We start from the raw sequence: 24800 nt of genomic DNA, 5'->3' as shown, positions 1-24800 counted from the left end.
CTGTAAATCATGGTATTTTGCTAGAGTGCGAAGGAGAACCTGTTGATCCTACGTATTATCGAGCAATCATCTTGTCGCTTATGTATCTCACTGCGTCTATGTCGGATATTATGTTCGCAACATGTCTGTGTGCTTGTTATCAAGTTATTCCGAATACAGTTCATCTTACAGCTGCCAAGAGAATCCTACATTATTTGTTGCATTCGCTAAATCTCGGCATCTGGTATTCGAACGATGAGAAGTTTGATATTGTAGCTTACAGCGATTCAGATTATGCAGGTTGCAAAATCAACAACAAATCTACATTAGGAGGATGTCAATTTTTAGGTGAAAGGCTGGTGACCTGGCAGTGCAAGAAACAAACTGCAGTTGCTCTTTCCACGTGTGAAACTGAATATATAGCTGCTGCAAGTTGTTGTTCTCAAGTTGTTTGGATCCAACAACAACTTCGCGATTACGGGCTAAGAATTTCTTTCTCTCCTCTTTATATTGATAATACTGCTGCTATAGCAATCACTAAGAATCATGTTCAACATTCTAAAACAAAACACATAGGTGTTAAATATCATTTTCTTAGGGATTGCCATGAGAAAAGGGTTATTGAGGTTAAGAGAATAGGTACTAAGGACCAGAGGGCTGACTTATTTACAAGGGCTTTTATTAGACCTAGGTTCTTATTCCTACTAGAGATGAATGGCATTGTTGATCGAGACAAAGTGATTTCGGATGTTGTGTGCGAGGTTTAGTCAAGACTTTTAGACTTTGCATGTAGGATGCATGGCATATAGATTTTTAGTTTCTGATTATCTGTATTGCATATTTTTGCTTCCTGTCTGCATTTCTTTACATGATTTCATTCATGATTGCATCCTAGTCTGTAGATATTTTCTTTTTGGTTAAAATGCTAAAACACAAAAAGATTTTATATTTTAGTATTTTAGGGAGAGTATATGTTATCAGGAGAAAATACCTAAAAAGTGAAAAATGCCTCACCCAGAAAATGATAAAAAGTTGAAAAATCCGAAAATGAGCTTGTTTTGATTAATCTATTGGACGTGAAGAAATTACTGTACAGAGAATTGATATTTGATTAGTAATGATTGATTTGAACGTTTATGTCTATCTGTTGTGTGATGTACTGATAGATGTGACTTATGAATTCTTGGCATTAGACTATCATAATAAGAATAACGATCATCCGAGATTCAGAAGTCATGAACGATCTGTTGCGTTTGAAGGTAGTCACCTAATTATCTCTGAAATCGTATCTAATGATAACTGTTGAGGAACTCAACAGTCGGTTGAGGGTATCCCCTATTATAATTGATAATATTTAGAGAAAGTTGGGGGTGGATTTTAAGTTGAGGATTATCTGTTTGGCTGGTGCATACCACGTTGTCACGGGCCTAAGACTTTACAATCGAAACTAAACCCCAAAAATTTCAGAGAAAATTAGTTTATGTCGAAAGTAAGTTTTCCTTCTCGCTTAAGGTTGAAAAGTATCATTCCTTATTGCGGACCGTTCAAGCATTTAAGGGAGAACACCTTCGAGTGATCTGAGCAAACAACAAAGAAACATGAGTTCATGCATAAAAATGGAAAATCCATTCATGATGGCGTTCAAAATCAATATATCAAAAGACAGTGATATGTTGAAAAATTAAAATATCAAAAGAAAATCAATGTCAATAAAATTGGTGTATCAAGATGGCAAAGTCCTGAAAGTATGAAGAATGCTGATTCATGATGTGCTCATAAAGAACTCAGATCATTCTTAGTGTGACGCCCCCACGCAGCTTGAATTGTTTAATCACGACGTTCACACCGAACTATCAAGATTCTTGTCATCTGCAATATAGAATTATACCTATTAAGACCGTAAGTTGGAAAGATACTTATCTAGACCCGTCCTAATCCACCTGGACGAAGTCTTCAACAACTGGTTCCATTGCGAGGTACAGACCTCTATATGTCTTGAACGACTCCATGTAATATCTTTAAAATGAGCAAATGTACAGCGGAAGACTTAATTCGTACCTGAGAATAAACATGCTTAAAAGTGTCAACCAAAAGGTTGGTGAGTTCATAGGTTTATCATAACAATCATTTCAATATATTAATAGACCACAAGATTTCCGTTTATAAATATATGTACACTCGCAAGTGTATAAAAGTATTCTATAAGCTGTAGGCACCCGGTAACAAGCCATAACGTTCATGTTTTACCCTATTAAGTACACCAGATCAGGTGTGTTTAAAATAACCTCGAAGTACTAAAGCATCCCGTAGTCAGGATGGGGTTTGTCAGGCCCAATAGATCTATCTTTAGGATTCGCGCCTACCGTACATAGACAAGTAGTTTAATGTTACCAAGCTAAGGGTATATTTCTTGTTTAAACCCACATAGAATTAGTTTTAGTACTTGTGCCTATATCGTAAAACATTTATAAAACATCGTATGTATTCTCAACCCAAAAATATATATATAAAGGGAGTAATGAAACTCACAATACTGTATTTTGTAGTAAAAATACATATGACGACATTGAACAATTGTAGGATTGGCCTTGGATTCACGAACCTATATCATTTGTATATTTATTAATACATAATCGTAATCGAACAAATATTATATTTTATTATTAATGATATAGTTGTTTTATTAATAAATTATATGTTTATTTAGTAAATTGAAAAAAATATATATTCATATGTTTTAAATGAAAATATTATTATTGGTCAAAATAATGATATAATTATGTTATACATTAAATATATATTAAATTATATATATAATATTTACTTGTTTTAATATTAATAATGGAAATAATATTAATAATATTGATACTTAGTAATAATAACAATAATAAAAATAATAATGATAATAATACATATAATAATATATGTTAAATAATAATAATTTTTAATAATGATACTAAGAATAATAATCTAAATGATAATATTAATAATAGTACTTTTAATAATATTAGTGGTAAAAATAATAATAAATTTAATATTAATATTAATGATGATAATAATAATAATTATAGTTATGATAATAGTACACATTTTAATGATAATATTATGTAGTTACATTATTATAGTAATACTAATAATTAACTTAATCATAATAATAATAATATTTGGTAGTTAATATTTTTATTAGTATTATTAATATTATTATTAATTATAAGACTAATAATAATAATGATCAAAATCATAATAATAATAATGATAATAATAATAACAACAATAATAATAATAATAATAATAATAATAATAATAATAATAATAATAATAATAATAATAATAATAATAATAATTTTTGTATTAAAAACTACCTTCAAAAAGCTTTTCTAAAAATAAATGCCCCGAACGGGACTCGAACCCAAGACCTCCCGTACACCCATCAACACACAATACCATAGAACCGTTTCTGTTTTTACTGAATTATGTTCCACCCAATTAAATATATACCAAATACTCTTGTGCTCACTTCATCTTCTTCATCAAATGGATTAGTTGACCCAATTCCTTTAAATCTTAATAATAGTTACCAAATCGAATTTAGGAAGTTAAATTGTTCCATAAACGATTTATAACAGAGAGATTAAGTTTAAAAAAACGCGAAAAATAAAAAAAATAATGCAGCAAGCTGCGTCGCTGTTGGAAGGTAAAAAAAAAATTAATTTTCGCAAAAGTTTACGATTTAGATAAATGTTATAACACGAATTAGTTTTTAAATTATTTATATAAACTAATGGAATCATAAATTTTACCTTAACCATAACATATATCACTAATTTGAGTGAAGAACATTGGTTGACTTTTTAAGAAGAAAACTTTGACCTACGAATTCGACTTTGATTTTGTGAATTAAGCATTGAAACTTTGCAGAAAGATTTAGTTGGTGATTCCTAACAGAACCACATTATCACATTTTGGAATTTGTTTCGAATTTGAATTGTTGTAAAAATGGTTTTAAGAAAAGAGCTGCTACAAAAATTTTCTATTTAATTTTAATAATTAGAACGAATTACCAGCTGTTTAATTGTTATACTGATGTTGAGAAGTTGTCTACTTGCTAATCAATTCAAGAATGGTTGATTTTATAAGGGAAAGCAGTTGACAGAATTGTACATCAGGTACTCAAAATAAAATATAAAAATTAAAGGAGAAAGGGACTTAGAACAGATTTTGGATGCTTGTGTTTGCATTCTTGTTAACTGGATCGAATTAGTATCTTCAGCAGACAAATTACACAACCTTGGACAATGATTGAAAAATGAATTATGTATTAATCTTTTATTTATGTATACATCATATTTATATATATAAACCTGTATTTTTGTATGAGTATATGTGTTTATGTATATATCTATATTTGTATACTTTTGTATCAATATATATATATATATCTGTTTATATAATTAATCATAATAATCTTGATTATACAAATTTTAATATCAAATAATAATAACAATAGAAATAAAAATGATAATATTGATAATACTAATATTAATAATAATAATATTACTAACAATATTAATAAGGGCAGTAAAAATGATAAAAATAATAAGTTTAATAATAATAATAACAACTTATATATATATATATATATATATATATATATATATATATATATATATATATATATATATATATATATATATATATATATATATATATATATATATATATATATCAAGTTTTTGTATATATAAATATATTTATATCTCATATTAGAATTTATACTATCAATAATACAAATATTAATATCAATATTAACATTAGTAATTATAATGAAAGTAATAATAATCATTTTGATATATCATTTGTATTTTAACTCGTAGTTACAAATAATATATTAACTTTACATTACATAATAACATTTATTAATTGTATCACAATATATTAATAGAATTCATATATAGACTCAACATTATAGACTTTGCTTATCTTGTCGAAATCGTATAAGGATTAAGTTTAAATTTGGTCGGAAATTTTCGGGTCGTCACAGTACCTACCCGTTAAAGAAATTTCGTCCCGAAATTTGATCGAGGTGGTCATGGCTAACCATAAAAATGTTTTCATGACGAATTTGAGCTGATAAATAGAGTTTTATTACTGTTGAGTAATATGGATAAGATAATTCGATTACTCGAAGAGTACGAGTGAAGCTATCACAAAATAATGAAATGAGAAGGGCATGTTCCATCATAACTTTTTACTAGTCATGGTTGAATTTCCGGAATTCAAGGGATTTAAATAAAATCTTCGAAATCTAAAAGATTTGATTCTTCGACGAATAAATAAATTGAGATCTCTATAACTAAATACGGTGATCTGCCTCGATTACTCTGTCTGATATTTCCATTATAAATTAAACTTTTCTGTTCCATTATTCTCACCATTCCTATACTTTCTCTCTTAGTTCCTACATCCAAAAGATTGTGAAAATGCTTAATCAAGTCCTAGTCTTTGTCCTTATCCTTACTATTGCAACAATCATTCTCCTTTTCCAACTTCCACCGGAGGAATCTGCTTTCTTTTATTTCACCCTTGGGGTTATAGTGTTTTTAATTCTTCCGTGTCTTTATGTTGCGATAAACATTGATATACACAGTTTGTAATTTCCGTGTTGTTATTGAGCTTTATATTCCCCCCTTATATTTTGGAGTTTCATACTTTTGTTTTCTCTTCCCGATTTTAAGTCAAGCGAATAATGATCCAGAATTCGTAGGTATGAAGTTTCGATTGCTCATAATGTTCTAAGTAGGAAGGAACGTGATAGCACGATTTGATTCTCAAATTTGTCAACATCACGGAAGATAGAACCATTAAGAATACATTTTCTTGATATGTTCAGTAGTTAAGTAGAATGATAGAGTTATGTAACATGACACATGATGACGGTATGATCTACTGTGAACCATCATCACGTTTCATTAGAAACTCAGCATGACTTACTGTAATATAATCACGTTGGCCAAGCGTAATTATATTATACTAACCCATGCTTCAATTCCCAACACTTCTCCACAATTCATTCATAATTTACACTTAAATTTTACAGAAGTTTCCAATATAATGGAATACAGAAGACACGAAGAGATAGATAATTTGGACAAGAATATTTAAGAAAATATCCTCAGAAATATCGAAGATATTTATGATGATATTTTGGAATTTCTAAGTTCGAAGGTTGATGAGGAAAAATTTTCCGCAAGATTTTAACATGACTTCAGAGCAAGATATTCTCTAAAGATTTCATCGGATCCAGAATTACCTGGATTCTTTGAATATAGGGTTTGGTCCTTGTATTTGTCCTTGGTCTCCTTTATGGTTAGCTCAATCTGTTTTTTAGTACCAAATTTTATATCGAGCGTTCCTAACACTCCTTTCTTTATCATCAAACTTTTGGCCGTTTAGACCATCTACCATTTTTTCTGTTTCCTCTGCATTCAATGCTATGATATCTGAATCATCGGTTCTCAATCTGAGGTGTTTTCAGGAGAATTGTGTTTTTAGATGATTAAAAGCTGATGGAAGTATGGTGGAATATAAAAGGTTCTTTGGTAACAATAAATGAGCACGGATATATATCAAGGTTATAATAAGGTTGTTTTGAATGAAAAGTCGAAGTTGACTTGCTGGAGCTGTGACAAAATTGTCTAATTTGAAAAAGAGTGGTGATGTTATTTTGGGTAAAAATAACACTAAGGAATTAGCACAGCTACGTGTTAAATGTTTACTCAGTTTTCGAGAGTTTTTCAGGTGCATAACTATATGCATAAACCTTTCCTTCCGTAGATGAAGTGCGGTTGGTTCATCCTCTCGATTAAGGTGTTTTCAAGAATCATGAAAGGTTTGAACGCAGATTGTAATCGTCAGGATACAAATGAGGTTTTAAGATGAAATCAAGTGGCAGACTTGAAGAATTGTTTAGTTTCATATGTTATAATCAATATTTTAATTCATTTTAATTGTCCAATGTTGGTAGTCTACAGTTGATAGTCCACAGTTAGCAATTCAATAATTCATATATAGTTTAATATATAATTTTCGAATTAATTAATATGTATCGTGACCCGTATTCGTCTCAGACTCGATCACAACTCAAAGTATATATATTATTTGAGAATCAACCTCAACCCTGTATAGAGAACTCGATCATTACTGCATATAGAGTGTCTATGGTGATTCCAAATAATATATATAGATGCATCGATATGATATGTCAAAACCTTGTATACGTGTCCCGATATTTAAAGTGCGTAAAAATAAATAACAGAAATTAAATGACGATAAATAAAGTGCGTAAAGTAAATAACAGAAATTAAATGGCGATAAATAAAATTGCGAGAATGTAAATTGTGATAATTAAATTGCGATAAATAAAATGTAATCAGTTAGCTAGGAACAGTTAGCTAGGAATAGTTAGCGTGAATTCTTAACAAAATTCCTCATAGTTAATTTGTTTGTTTCTAACAAATTTTCTTTTGTCAAATGTTTTTCTTCATTATGCCACTTGTTGGATTCTGATAAATCAAATTCCAAATATGAAATTGGATGAATATGGTTATTTTGTGGTAAACGGATTTGTATAACGGTGGATGTAAGTAGGATAGTAACGACTGTTGAATCAGCTTTGAAGAATGTACATTGTAACTTATTAATGTGAAATCTGAATATTCCTCTGTATTGCCTACCCGTTAAAATATTTTCACAATTAACACTTTGTACGAAAGAATTTTTAATTACAATCTTTATGAAAACATATATACATATATATTTTCTTCAGATGTAATCATGTATTCATTGAGTTAATATGATATTAAATTCATTTGGTTTACCGTTAGAACTAGAATACCTAATCTCTAAAACATTTAGAGATTACTTAATTGCCATGAATAACGAAGATAATTGATGTAGAACGATGATTATACTCGAGGTACAGAATGAGATGTTGAGGCATGGATTGTTGATGGTACTAGTGCTGTTTCTGATGGTACTGTTGGTGCTGGTGATGTTGCTAAAACTGGTAAGTTTTGCACCATATTTTCCAAGGCTGCAACTCGGGCACGAAGCTCGTTGACTTCTTCCATTACTCTGGGATGATTGTCGGTCGGAACGAGCGGATGAATGAGATTCAAAATTTTAGATAGAATATAATCTTGGTGAGATATTCGGGAAATGAGAGAGAAAATAGTATTACGAACAGGTTCGCCGGTAAGTGCTTCAGGTTCATCGCCAAGAGGTAAATTCGGTTGGTGGAAGGGATCGTCTTCTTCGCGTCTCCAATGATTAAGTCGACTATGAACCCATCAGATGAATTGGGGATGACTGATTGGTTGATTCATTCTGGTGATGCTGATAGGTGAAACTCCATATCGGAATAGCTGTCGGAATCCGAGGAATTCGAACTGGTTGAGGGATTCATCTCGTACGATCAGATGAAAGACTTTTCGATAAGAAATAGATTATAGGATGTAGATTAGTACACTGCAATATATAATTTACATATGCATAAATAATACTAAAATCCCATAAGTTACGGAGAAATCTACGGAAGCTGTCAGGCAAAGGTAACAATAATAGATACGCTAAGATATGAATTTATCTATATACTGTCTACACAATAGAGGCAGTAAGACATGTCTAGACTAAGAATGATAAGCAGGTAATTTCCTAAGGATGATAAGCAGATGATTTCCGACTAGAAATGATAAGCAAAATTTTTGACATGCAGACACGGTCGAAGTCCAGACTCACTAATGCATCTAAACAACTATCAGTTAGACACACTATTGCAAGACCTGGTTCGCTAAGACCACCGCTCTGATGCCACCTGTGATGACCCGTCCTAATCCACCTGGATGAAGTCTTCAACAACTGGTTCCATTGCGAGGTACAGACCTCTATATGTCTTGAACGACTCCATGTAATATCTTTAAAATGAGCAAATGCACAGAGGAAAACTTAATTCGTACCTGAGAATAAACATGCTTAAAAGTGTCAACCAAAAGGTTGGTGAGTTCATAGGTTTATCATAACAATCATTTCAATATATTAATAGACCACAAGATTTCCGTTTATAAATATATGTACACTCGCAAGTGTATAAAAGCATTCTATAAGCTGTAGGCACCCGGTAACAAGCCATAACGTTCATGTTTTACCCTCTGAAGTACACCAGATCAGGTATGTTTAAAATAACCTCGAAGTACTAAAGCATCCCGTAGTCAGGATGGGGTTTGTCAGGCCCAATAGATCTATCTTTAGAATTCGCACCTACCGTACATAGACAAGTAGTTTAATGTTACCAAGCTAAGGGTATATTTCTGGTTTAAACCCACATAGAATTAGTTTTAGTACTTGTGCCTATTTCGTAAAACATTTATAAAACATCGCATGTATTCTCAGCCCAAAAATATATATAAAAAGGGAGTAATGAAACTCACAATACTGTATTTTGTAGTAAAAATACATATGACGACATTGAACAATTGTAGGATTGGCCTTGGATTCATGAACCTATATCATTTGCATATTTATTAATAAATAATCGTAATCGAACAAATATTATATTTTATTATTAATGATATAGTTGTTTTATTAATAAATTATATGTTTATTTAGTAAATTGAAAAAAAATATATATTCATATATTTTAAATGAAAATATTATTATTGGTCAAAATAATGATATAATTATGTTATACATTAAATATATATTAAATTATATATATAATATTTACTTGTTTTAATATTAATAATAGAAATAATATTAATAATATTGATACTTAGTAATAATAACAATAATAAAAATAATAATGATAATAATAGTAATGATAATAATACATATAATAATATATGTTAAATAATAATAATTTTTAATAATGATACTAAGAATAATAATCTAAATGATAATATTAATAATAGTACATTTAATAATATTAGTGGTAAAAATAATAATAAATTTAATATTAATATTAATGATGATAATAATAATAATTATAGTTATGATAATAGTACTCATTTTAATGATAATATTATGTAGTTACATTATTATAGTAATACTAATAATTAACTTAATCATAATAATAATAATATTTGGTAGTTAATATTTTTATTAGTATTATTAATATTATTATTAATTATAAGACTAATAATAATAATGATCAAAATCATAATAATAATGATAATAATAATAACAATAATAATAATAATAATAATAATAATAATAATAATAATAATAATAATAATAATAATTTTTGTATTAAAAACTACCTTCAAAAAGCTTTTCTAAAAATAAATTCCCCGAACGGGACTCGAACCCAAGACCTCCCGTACACCCATCAACACAAAATACCATAGAACCGTTTATGTTTTTACTGAATTATGTTCCACCCAATTAAATATATACCAAATACTCTTGTGCTCACTTCATCTTCTTCATCAAATGGATTAGTTGACCCAATTCCTTTAAATCTTAATAATAGTTACCAAATCGAATTTAGGAAGTTAAATTGTTCCGTAAACGATTTATAACTGAGAGATTAAGTTTAAAAAGCGCGAAAAATAAAAAAAATAATGCAGCAAGCTGCGTCGCTGTTGGAAGGTAAAAAAATTTAATTTTTACAAAAGATTACGATTTAGATAAATTTTATAACACGAATTAGTTTTTAAATTATTTATATAAACTAATGGAATCATAAATTTTACCTTAACCATAACATATAGCACTAATTTGAGTGAAGAACATTGGTTGACTTTTTAAGAACAAAACTTTGACCTTCGAATTCGACTTTGATTTTGTGAATTAAGCATTGAAACTTTTCAGAAAGATTTAGTTGGTGATTCCTAACAGAACCACATTATTACATTTTGGAATTTATTTCGAATTTGAAGTGTTGTAAAAATGGTTTTAAGAACAGAGCTGCTACAAAATTTTTCTATTTAATTTTAATAATTAGAATGAATTACCAGCTGTGTAATTGTTATATTGATGGTGAGAAGTTGTCTACTTGCTAATCAATTCAAGAATGGTTGATTTTATAAGGGAAAGCAGTTGACAGAATTGTACATCAGGTACTCAAAATAAAATATAAAAATTAAAGGAGAAAGGGACTTAGAACAGATTTTGGATGCTTGTGTTTGCATTCTTGTTAACTGGATTGAATTAGTATCTTTAGCAGACAAATTACACAACCTTGGACAATGATTGAAAACTGAATTATGTATTAATCTTTTATTTATGTATATATCGTATTTATATATATAAACCTGTATTTTTGTATGTGTATATGTGTTTATGTATATATCTATATTTGTATACTTTTGTATCAATATATATATATATATCTGTTTATATAATTAATCATAATAATCTTGATTATACAAATTTTAATATCAAATAATAATTAAAATAGAAATAAAAATGATAATATTGATAATACTAATATTAATAATAATAATAGTACTAACAATATTAATAAGGGTAGTAAAAATGATAACAATAATAAGTTTAATAATAATAATAACAACTTATATATATATATCAAGTTTTTGTATATATATATATATATATATATATATATATATATATATATATATATATATATATATATATATATATATATATATATATATATATATATATATATTTATATCTCATATTAGAATTTATACTATCAATAATACAAATATTAATATCAATATTAACATTAGTAATTATAGTGAAAGTAATAATAATCACAATATATTAATAGAATTCATATATAGACTCAACATTATAGACTTTGCTTATCTTGTCGAAATCGTATAAGGATTAAGTTTAAATTTGGTCGGAAATTTCCGGGTCGTCACAATATACTCTAATTAAATATATATATGAAAGTTTAACTTTCGATTTCGTTTTCCATGTCAACTTGAACATAATGAAGTTAAGGGCCTTGAGATTTATTTCGTGTGACGACTGGTCATCAGGCAAGTCTGCTTTAACTGTAGACCAATCCCCGCGGTAAATAATGCGCCTATTCGAATAATCCAATATATTCTAAAATCTGATGTTTCAACTAGATTAAAGATTATCAATACACTGATAGAAGCCAAAACCTGACAGGGTTATTCAAAATGTCGTGAGAACCATCCTGTTCAATTTGAATGAAATACATGGAAAGAGATAACGGAAAGTTACATATAATGAATTGACAACCCAATAACAACGCACAATCATAAGTGATGAAAGAATCAAGGATTAATGAACTTAGCGTGATCTCAAAAATCATTGCTCTATAGTGTTCAAGTAATTAATGCCAACATGATTGTTGAAGTGTCCGGAATGAATATGTTCATGTTTAATGAGGATTGATATCAGTAATTGCATGATAATAGACATAGACTGGATAATTGGGAATGAACAACAGAAGTTGATTCAATATGTCAGTTCTGATCCATTTTTATTTTAATTAATCATATTGCTCACAAAAAGAATGTGGATTTGTATATTTCATTTATATGCTTGTTAAATAGCTTGTTCTGATTACTGAAAAACAACAAAAAGATTTTGGTTTACATGTTATTGCATTTCATGATAGAATGTCTTTCATTTGCATAATTTTAGTAGCATGACATTTTATATCAGAAAATCTATAAAGATTTTTTATTATTATTTCTCTGTTTTCTGATTATTCTCGGAATGCATAACGACATCTGAAAGAACCTTGTTGAGATCAATATATTTCTGGCCACCAAATCTATAAGTTTGAAGTTTTTAGAGCTTGTAATTACTTGAAGGACTTTAATGATTTAAGGTTGTTAGTGAATTTAAGATGACATTACACTGTAGGACTTACTCAGGATAAACAAAATGTTTGGAGTAATAACCTCAATTAGGTTAAGTTGTTTGGATTACCTAAGTGTTAATGGTCATTTCTTGAAGGCTTTAGTGATTTATGACTCAAAATGAAAGTGTTAGTTAGCCCTAAGATTGCTAAACGAGTCGAAATCCTAAGTTTGTGAAATTTTGAAATTGCCTAAGTGGCTCACACGAACGCTGGATGTGTGAACCGTACGAGTAACCACACGTATGAGGTTAACCGTATGGATGACCCTGATCAAAATTGGTCTAAGACTATTGGGTCACACGCACGTGTGATTAAGTTGAGATGCATGGTTGATTGTGGATCGTCTGATCAACCGTACAGTTGATCACGAGAGTATAAATAGGGGTGACGAGAACTGATGCTCACCCTTGTATGCACATTTCATTTTCTCTTTCAATTTTCGATCTTAATAAATCAAGATTTCCACCGCAGCGTTCGTTCATTACTTGATTCCGATCTCATCGCCACCTAATAGGTACAATTTCATCTAGTTTTATTCCACTAATTTGTTGTTTGAATGATTCAAAACCCTAAGGGTATATAACTCAAATTTTGTGTAATTAGAGCTTGTTTTGATCTGTGTTTGCTATTGTTTTAAGTTAAACAAAACCTATACATGCTATTGTGATGTAAATTGGCCCCTAAAACGATCAAACATGTAATTTGTTGAAATTAAAAAGGCATTTAATACGGGTTTCATCAGACATGACTCGCATGAGTTAGTGCACGGTTGATGATCAACCGTGTGAACCTTTGAGCTCACGCATTTGTCTTGATTTTATTGATCACTCGTCTGCAAGAGCTGACACGTGTGATTAACCGCACGAGTCACCACACGGTTGACTCACTCGCTTAGAATTTTGCCTCAACCGTGTACATTTTCTGAAACCATATTACTGCTCAAACATGTCAACAGTGACACGAGTGACTATATCACTCGCACGGTTGATCTCTCAGCTGCACGTGTGACATGATCACTGGGACGGTTCATCATGTTTAACAAGTTTATGACACTTTGATGCAAATGCTATGATGTTTTATGGTGATTGATTTATATATCTAACTGTTCTGTAAATGTTTCAGTTTTTGTCTAGATATCATCAAATAGCTGAACAACAAGTCAATATTCCAGTTGTTAACGTTGAAGGATATGGGGAGCAACAAGCTAATCCTCAAGTGAATCCGGTCATCCCACCTGCTCAGCGAGAGATTCCTTTAGAAAGGGAGAACTAAACAATCAAGTTGCTCTTTATGATCTCAATCTTGAAAGAGGTTCTCATTTTACGGAGATTGTCGAATTTCTTAAGAGATCAAGGATACACACTGCTATTTCTACTCAGTGCATAGCGTACTATAGCCATCAGAGAGAGTTCTGGAGAAATGTTGTACTAGATGTAGATGAATATAAGCTTGTTAGTAAGGTTCCAGGACATGATATTACTGTTTCTAAGGATGTGATTAGAAGGATTTTGGGTTTTAATGACGAGAACTGCTCCCACATGACTATCAGTAGAGAACGAATTCATGGTTGCTTTAGAAGATGTGCTTATTCTGGTTACATTGGTGGCAAATCCAAACTGATGAAGACACTACTGCCTCCACAGTTTAGATATCTTACTCACGTGATTATGCATTGTTTGAGTGATCGCAAATCTGGATTTGAAAAGCTGAACGAGAAAGTGCAAAGCATGTTTGTAGCACTTGTTCTCAAGGCACCATACGATTTCTCAGGATTTGTCTTATACTACTTCAAAGCAAACCACTTTATCTACTCAGAGGTATCTGATCTACGCTCGTTTTCTTCAATTAATCATTAATGACGCTGCACCTGATCTACCCAAGCTTGAAGAGGATATTATCCACCTTAAGCTGATGAATCCGATTACTTTTCGCAGAATGGAAGAGATAAGGAATGAGGATTTAAAGCCTGACTTTAATAGAAAGCTCATTTGTCATCTTATCAAGGAGAACTATCAATGCCCAGCAGGTAATGCTTGGAGGAATGAGGTTTCAGATTCTGACTATTAAGTTACAGATGAGGAAGGACAAGGTGATAATCAGAAAGCTACTGGTAATGTTCAAGGAGGAGATAACTTTGATGATGAGGTTATTGAGGGTGATGATGAAGCAACAGAGGAGGATGCCAGCTTGATTCGGAGAAAGAGGAAAGGAAAGGATCCTATGCCCTCTGAACAACTCAAGAAGAAGGAGAAAAGAACGAAGTATTCCTATGATTCACCTCATAGATCATCACAAGGAGGCTCGAAACAACAAGCTCAGAGAAAGCCATTCGGTTTCATGAAGGATGCAAGGGCTGCTGTTACCTCACCAAAACCTGCCACCACAACACCTCAGGACACGTCAGATGAATATAAGACTCAGCAAAATCTGTTGATGTCTTTGATCACGAAAATAACCAATCTGGAAAATCAAGCTACTGAGGAGAAGAAGATCAGTAATGCTAAGATTGAATCGTTGGTGGAAGAGAACAAGAGGTTATCTGATAGGTTGGACCTACAGAAGAGTAAGACATATAAGTTGAAAAAGAAAGTTTTGGCGATTAAGAGTGAGAATTAGGAGAAGTTGAAATTGATGAACGATAAGATCGAACAGCTTACTTCTGGTAAAACAAAGTTGATTAAGGAGAAAGGAGAAGAGTATTCTTCTGATTTGGGAGAACGTGATGAAAAGGATGAAGAAGAAGATGCTAGAACTGGAGGACCCTCTTTTGATATACCGGGGACGTTCCACCAAGTGAGTTTCCTTTAGAACAGCTTGCTGCTCTGGCATATGATAGCGAAAACGATACGGAGAATGCAGAGTCAGTTGAAGCTGAAGACAAGGCTCCACAAGAAGAGCCAGCTGAAGAAATCCCTCACGAATCAATCTAAAATATCAACTTAAGTGATTTTGATCTGTTCAAAGTTGAGAAGAGTGAAAGTTCTATTAGTAAAGAAAGCATGAAAGAGAATGTGATTGTCGAATCCGAAGACGAATTTGTAACAAAATCTGATGATGAAGAAGAAGAAGAAGAAGTTGAGATTGTTATGCCTTCGCTTGAGCCATACTCGCTGAAATGTCTCGTTCATATTGATTATAAATGTTCCATATTAATTGATTTCATCGCGAGGTTTTGACCGCTATATGAGACGTTTTTCAAAGACTGCATTCATTTTTAAAACAACCATAACCTTTATTTTATCGATAAAGGTTTAAAAAGCATTACGTAGATTATCAAATTGTAATGACCCGGAATTTTCCGACCAAATTATACTTATGAGATTAATATTTATATAAATTAAACCATACCAACATGATAAGCAATCCAAATTGTTGAGACTTGTGTTTTTGAAAAGAGCTTTACACAACGTTTGACCGTCCAATATGACCGATGATATCACAAACTATATAACATACGATAATTATATGTTTGTGTATATATATATGTATTTATATATATTTAACATGATCTAAGGATGGTTTAACATCTCATTGTATACTAATGACAATGAGTTATAAGTATATTTTAAAACTACTAACTTAAGTTTTCAAAACGATAACTATACGTAACATTCTTTGATATATATACTTATAATATATAATGCTTATACACGTATCGTATATATAAAGTATTTAATCACTTTTTAAGGACTTAAATACATAAAACAATATAAGTATATTCACAAAAGATAGCTATATTTGAATTCTCGTTCCGTTTCCTCAAGATTTCTATACGTATATCTAGGGTATATGTACCCATATCATACCCAGCTTCTATACGTATTTACTATTGGTATATACACATCAAATCAACATCATAATCAACATTATTACTGCCCTAGATATGAGGTAACTAGGATTTGTCAATTGTATAAATTATTAGTAAGAAAACAAAATTAGGTATCCTTTTCTTTCTTTATAAACTAAAAACGTTTTTATAAATGAACACCATTTCTTCACTCCATTTTCTCATACCTACACCCTCATTTCTCTCAAAATACTCCTAACTTCATACTTGATCATCTCTAAGCATTTTCCCCATCATTTAGCTTCAATTACAAGCCTTAAACACCATAAGAAAACTCTTTCAAGAACATATCAAAATAACCACCCATTTGAAGAAGTTTACTTCCAACCTTTTGATCTAACTCCACCACTCTTTGATTTCAAGATTATTTTTTATCTTTTGCAGTAACTTTATCCAAGTAACTTGAGGTAGTAACCTTGTTTATAATCTTATTCAATTCATATTCATATAGCTATCTTATTTTGTGGTATAAAATTTTAACAACAAGAACATAGTTTGAATGATTTCAAACTTGTTCGCAAACTAAATAGATCCTTCTAACTTGACTTTTAAAACACTTCAAGACCTGTAATATATCATAATGATATGCTAACCTAACAAGATATAACTTGGTTTTACAAAGAACATCTTAAAAACTGAATCTACGTCGTCGGAGTGCAACCGGGGGCTGTTTTTGGTTGGATAATTAAAAACCATCTTGAACTTTGAATTGGAAGTTCATGTTCTGGAAAAATGATAATTCTTATGAATATGTTAACACATAAAAATTTCATGGTTTAACTCAAAGTGTAAGTATTTTTAGAAAAATGATCATTAAATGTTGTTTTTATGATGGAAAATGATCACTTTCATAAGTTTCACCAAAGTTTGACCTATAACCTATGATTTCGAATTCAAACTAAGGTATTTTCAGTTCATATTCTTAAAATTTGACTCGATCCAAGGAAGTGACAAGTTGAACCAACAAAAACGGAGTTGTAATGAAGAAACTACGACTAAAACAAGATTGGGTATCCGAAGCTAGTTTAGCTACGAAAATATTTGGAAAAAAGTAAATTAATCATATCTTTTCTAATTAATATGATATTTTATATATAATTACTTATGATTTGATTTTATATATTTCAGGACCACCCGTAAACAACACGAGAAAATTAATCATAAGACCTCATGATTGTACGCAACACGTCATTTGACAACACGGTACTTTATGTACGCAACACGTCATTTGACAACATGGTACCATGGGTTGAGATTAATTCTGATCAATACGAATACGACGGGGTCTTTATTTATTTTATTTAAGCAACTAATTGTGGACCACTAACATCGGACTGCTAACTACGGACTAAGAAAATATTAAAAGTATTAATAGTATATATATATGTAACGATTACTTAAAAAAAAGAAAATATATTGATATATTATATATATGGTTAGGTTCGTAATATCTATCGGAGACCAAGTTGAATTAAATACCTTCAAGGTAAAAGTGAGTTTCATTTGCTCCCTTTTATATATATTTTTGGGACTAAGAATACATGCGCAGTTTTTATAAATGTTTTACGAAATAGGCACAAGTACTAAAACTAATTCTACGTGGGTTTAAACCAGAAATATACCCTTAGCTTGGTAACATTAAACTACTTGTCTATGTACGGTAGGCGCGAATCCTAAAGATATATCTATTGGGCCTGACAAACCCCATCCTGACTATGGGATGCTTTAGTACTTCGAGGTTATTTTAAACACACCTGATCTGGTGTACTTCAGAGGGTAAAACATGAACGTTAAGGCTTGTTACCGGGTGCCTACAACTTATAGAACTTTTATACACTTGCGAGTGTACATATATTTATAAACGGAAATCTTGTGGTCTATTAATATATTGAAATGATTGTTATGATAAACCTATGAACTCACCAACCTTTTGGTTGACACTTTAAAGCATGTTTATTCTCAGGTATTAAAGAAATCTTCCGCTGTGCATTAGCTCACTTTAAGGATATTACTTGGAGTCATTCATGGCATATTTTGAAAGACGTTGCATTCGAGTCATTGAGTTCATTAAGATTATTATTAAGTCAATTATAGTTGGATATATTATGAAATGGTGTGCATACCGTCAATTTTCGTTGTAAAGAAAGTTTGTCTTTTAAAAACGAATGCAATGTTTGTAAAATGTATCATATAGAGGTCAAATACCTCGCGATGTAATCAACTATTGTGAATCGTTTATAATGTATATGAACGGGTCCTTTTCAGTTGGTATCAGAGCGGTGGTCGTAGCAAACCAGGTCTTGCATTAGTGTGTCTAACTAGTAGTTGTTAGGATGCATTAATGAGTCTGGACTTCGACCGTGTCTACATGTCAAAAGTTTTGCTTATCATTTCTAGTCGGAAATCATCTGCTTATCATCCTTAGGAAATTACCTGCTTATCATTCATAAGTCTAGACACGTTTTACTGCATTTACTGCATTTATAGTGTATAGACGAATTCTTATCTTAGCATATCTGTTATTGCGAACTTTGACTGATATCTTTTCAAAGATTCTCCGTAATTTACGGGATTTTGGTATTATATATACATATGTAAATTATGTATTGAAGAGTACTAAATCTAACTCCTATAATCTATTCCATACCAAAAATTCATTTTCCCCATTATACAAGATGGATTCCGCATCTAGTTCGAATTCTTCAGATTCCGACAGTTATGCCGATATGGATTTCCATTTGGGCTCCGAAAGCAGCGTCACCGAAATGGATCAACCAATTTCCCATCATCTATTCTGGATGAATTGGGGATGGGTTCGTAATATACTAAATCACTGGAGACAAGAAGAAGGTGATCCATTCCATCCACCAAATTGCCCTCTTGGCGATGAACCTGAAGCACTTACCGGTGAACCTATTCGAAACACCATTTTCTCTCTCATTTCTAGAGTATCTCGTCACGATTATATACTATCCCATATTACAAATCTTGTTCATTCGCTCGCTCCAACCGCCAATCATCCCGGTGTACTAGCAGAAGTTAACGAACTTCGCGCTCGCGTGATGGCTTTGGAGAACATGGTGCAAAGGTTGCAAACACCAGCAGCAGCAGCAGCATCATAATCAGCACCACCATCAATAACATCAACAATACCATCATCACCACTAACAAACAACATCCGCATCACACGTCTCGACATCATAATCTGTCCCACAAACATCAACATCATACGCACCATAGATACCAAGGAGTACCAACAATAATGAACGATGAAGTATTGATCCATAACTTCATTGATGTTTTGCGAAGAATATGTGGTTTCAAAAAGTTTTAGAGATTTCTTATTCTAGCTCAAACCGAAAAGCAAATGAGATTAATATCATATTAACTCATTAAATTCATGATTTCATCTGAAGAAAATATATATGTATATATGTTTTCATAAAGATTGTAATTAAAAGTTCTTTTGTACAAAATATTAATGGTGAAATTTTTTTTTAACAGGTAGGTAATACCCGAGGAATAATTAGATTTCATCTTAATAAGTTACATTGTACATTCGTTGAAACTGATTCAACAGTCATTTACTATCCTACTTACAATCACCGATATACGTATCCGTTCACTGCAGAATAACCATTTTCATTCAATTTCATATTTGGATTTGACTTCCCAGAATCCAACAAGTGGCATATGAAAAAAACATATGACAAAATAAAATCTGTTAGAAACAAACAAATTAACTATGAAAAATTTTGTTAAGAATCCACGCTAACTGTTCCAGCTAACTGTTCCTAGCTAACTGATTACATTTTATTTATCGCAGTTTATTTATCGAAATTTAATTATCGTACTTTTATTTATCGTCATTTAATTTCTGTAATTATTTTACGCACTTTAAATATCGGGACACGTATACAATGTTTTGACATATCATATCGACGCATCTATATATATTATTTGGAATCACCATAGACACTCTATATGCAGTAATGATCGAGTTCTCTATACAGGGTTGAGGTTGATTCTACAATAATATATACAGTTTGAGTTGTGATCGAGTCTGAGGCGTATACGGGTCACGACACGTATTAATTAATTCGTATATTATATATTAAACTATATATGAATTATTGGACTGTTACTGTGGACTATCGACTGTGGACTAATGACATTGGATAATTAAAATGAATTAAAATATTGATTATAACATATAAAACTAAACATTTCTTCAAGATTGTCACTTGATTTATCTTAAACCTCATTGTATCTCGACGATTACAATCAGCATTCAAATCTATCATGATTCTTAAAAACACCTCAATCGAGAGGATAAACCAACCGCACTTCATCTATGGAAGAAAAGATTGATGCATATAGTTATGCACCTGGAAATTCCTCGGAAACTGAGTAAACGTTTGACACGTATCTGTTCTAGTTCCTTTGACATTGTTATTACCGAAGATCGTTTTGCAATCCCTTTCCAAAGTAGCTAATTTTGTCACAGCTCCAGCAAGTCAACTCCGACTTTTCATCTGAAACAACTTTATTATAACCGCGATATATATGCGTACTCTTTATTGTTACTGGGGAACCTTTTATATTCCACAATATTACCATCAGCGATTAATCATTCTAAAAACACAATTCTCCTGAAACTACCTCGGTTTGATAACCGATGACCCATATCAGTTAACTTTGAAAATGCTGACAAAGCAGCATGTTGTAGATGATCTTAATGGCCAAAAGTTTGATGATAAAGAAAGGAGTGTTAGGAACGCTCGATAGAAAATTTAGTACCGAAAAGCAGATTATGCGAAACTATGAAGAAAGCCGTGGACAAATCACAAAGAATAAGTTTGCCTTTAAAGAATCCAAATGATTCTGTGCCTGCTGAAATCGTTAGCAAACATCTTATTTCTCATTCTAAACCTTCACAGACAAATCTTCTTCTTCATCCATTGATATTAGAAATTCTAAGATATTCTCGTATGTTCTATTATAAATATCCTCCATATTTCTGGCGATATTTTTACAACTATTCTTATCTGAGATCATTTATCTCTACGTAATATCTGCAACATAAAAGAAACTGTGTTAGTTTCTAAATTCTGAAACCTTTGAGTTTAAAATATGAATGTTTTGAAGTAGTGTTGGGAACTGAAGCATGGATTAGTATAATATAATGACACTTGATCAACGTCATTATATTATAGTAAGTCATGCTGAGTTTCTAATGAAGCATGATGATTCACAGTACCATCATCATGTGCCATTTACACGACTCTTACATTCTATCTAATCTCTAAACATATCAAGAGAATATTTTTCTGGATGACTCGGTCTTCTCCAGGGTATTCTGGTAATTTAACAAATCAAAGTCGTTCTATTACCATTTTCTTCTTTGAGCATTAGCTATGTTCATTCTGAATTTCATATCTACGAATTCCGGACCATTACTCGCTTGACTCGAAGTCGGGAAGAGAAAACGAAAGCATGAAGCTCCAAAAAATAATGAAGAATATAAACTTCGATAATAACCCCGAAATTACAAACCGTGTATACCGATGCCGATAGCAATATAGAGACACGGGAGAATTAGAAACACTATAAACACAATAGTATAGTAGAAGTAAATAGATTCTTCTGGTGGTAGATGAAAAAGAAGAATGACAGATATAAAAATTAGGAGCATATCAAAAATCAGGACTGAATGGAGCATATTGATGAATGCTTTAAAGTAAGAATCAAGGGAGAAAGAATAGAAGGTGTGAGTCGTGGAAAATAAGGAAACGAAGGGGTGAATTTATAGTGAAATATCCGACAGAGCAATTGAAACAGATTATTGCATATAATCAAAGAAGATCCTGATTTCCTTAATCACCAAAGAACCAAATATATTTTACTCATAACTACGTCATCAGTTAAGACGAATATATTTTACTCATCTCACTCTTTTATGATAGTCTCATTTATATTCTTCGCATAATCGAATCGTTTTATCTACATTACTTAATGATGATAAAACTCCATTATCACCTTATATTTGTCATGAAAACCTTCTTATTGTTATCCCTAACAACCTCTATCAAATTTCGGGGACGAAATTTCTTTAATGGGTAGGTACTGTAATGACCCGGAATTTTCTGACCAAATTATACTTATGAGATTAATATTTATATAAATTAAACCATACCAACATGATAAGCAATCCAATTTGTTGTGACTTGTGTTTTTGAAAAGAGCTTTACACAACGTTTGACCGTCCAATATGACCGATGATATCACGAACTATATAACATACGATAATTATATGTTTGTGTATATATATGTATTTATATATATTTAACATGATCTAAGGATGGTTTAACATCTCATTGTGTACTAATGACAATGAGTTATAAGTATATTTTGAAACTACTAACTTAAGTTTTCAAAACGATAACTATACGTAACATTCTTTGATATATATACTTATAATATATAATGCTTATACATGTATCGTATATATAAAGTATTTAATCACTTTTTAAGGACTTAAATACATAAAACAATATAAGTATATTCACAAAAGATAGCTATATTTGAATTCTCGTTCCGTTTCCTCAAGATTTCTATACGTATATCTAGGGTATATGTACCCATATCATACCCAGCTTCTATACGTATTTACTATTGGTATATACACATCAAATCAACATCCTAATCAACATTATTACTGCCCTAGATATGAGGTAACTAGGATTTGTCAAGTAGTAAGAATTATTAGTAAGAAAACAAAATTAGGTATCATTTTCTTTCTTTATAAACTAAAAACATTTTTATAAATGAACACCATTTCTTCACTCCATTTTCTCATACCTACACCCTCATTTCTCTCTCAAAATACTCCTAACTTCATACTTGATCATCTATAAGCATTTTCCCCATCATTTAGCTTCAATTACAAGCCTTAAACACCATAAGCAAACTCTTTCAAGAACATATCAAAATAACCACCCATTTGAAGAAGTTTACTTCCAACCTTTTAATCTAACTCCACCACTCTTTGATTCCAAGATTATTTCTTATCTTTTGCAGTAACTTTGTCCAAGTAACTTGAGGTAGTAACCTTGTTCATAATCTTATTCAATTCATATTCATATAGCTATCTTATTTTGTGGTATAAAATTTTAACAACAAGAACATAGTTTGAATGATTTCAAACTTGTTCGCAAACTAAATAGATCCTTCTAACTTGACTTTTAAAATACTTCAAGACCTGTAATATATCATAATGATATGATAACCTACCAAGATATAACTAAGTTTTACAAAGAACATCTTAAAAACTGAATCTACGTCGTCGGAGTGCAACCGGGGGCTGTTTTGGGTTGGATAATTAACAACCATCTTGAACTTTGAATTGGAAGTTCATGTTCTGGAAAAATGATATTTCTTATGAATATGTTAACACATAAAAATTTCAAGGTTTAAATCAAAGTGTAAGTATTTTTAGAAAAATGATCATTAAATGTTGTTTTTATGATGGAAAATGATCACTTTCATAAGTTTCACCAAAGTTTGACCTATAACCTATGATTTCGAATTCAAACTAAGGTATTTTCAGTTCATATTCTTAAAATTTGACTCGATCCAAGGAAGTGGCAAGTTGAACCAACAAAAACGGAGTTGTAATGAAGAAACTACGACTAAAACAAGATTGGGTATCCGAAGCTAGTTTAGCGACGAAAATATTTGGAGAAAAAGTAAATTAATCATATCTTTTCTAATTAATATGATATTTTATATATAATTACTTATGATTTGATTTTATATATTTCAGGACCACCCGTAAACAACACGAGAAGATTAATCATAAGACCTCATGATTGTACGCAACACGTCATTTGACAACACGGTACTTTATGTACGCAACACGTCATTTGACAACATGGTACCATGGGTCGAGATTAATTCTGATCAATACGAATACGACGGGGTCTTTATTTATTTTATTTAAGCAACTAATTGTGGACCACTAACATCGGACTGCTAACTACGGACTAAGAAAATATTAAAAGTATTAATAGTATATATATGTAACAATTACTTAAAAAAAAG

The sequence above is a fragment of the Rutidosis leptorrhynchoides genome, chromosome 2 (genome assembly GCF_046630445.1).
Source record: "Rutidosis leptorrhynchoides isolate AG116_Rl617_1_P2 chromosome 2, CSIRO_AGI_Rlap_v1, whole genome shotgun sequence".
Lineage (NCBI taxonomy): Eukaryota > Viridiplantae > Streptophyta > Magnoliopsida > Asterales > Asteraceae > Rutidosis > Rutidosis leptorrhynchoides.
Note: the sequence above shows the minus strand (reverse complement) of the source record.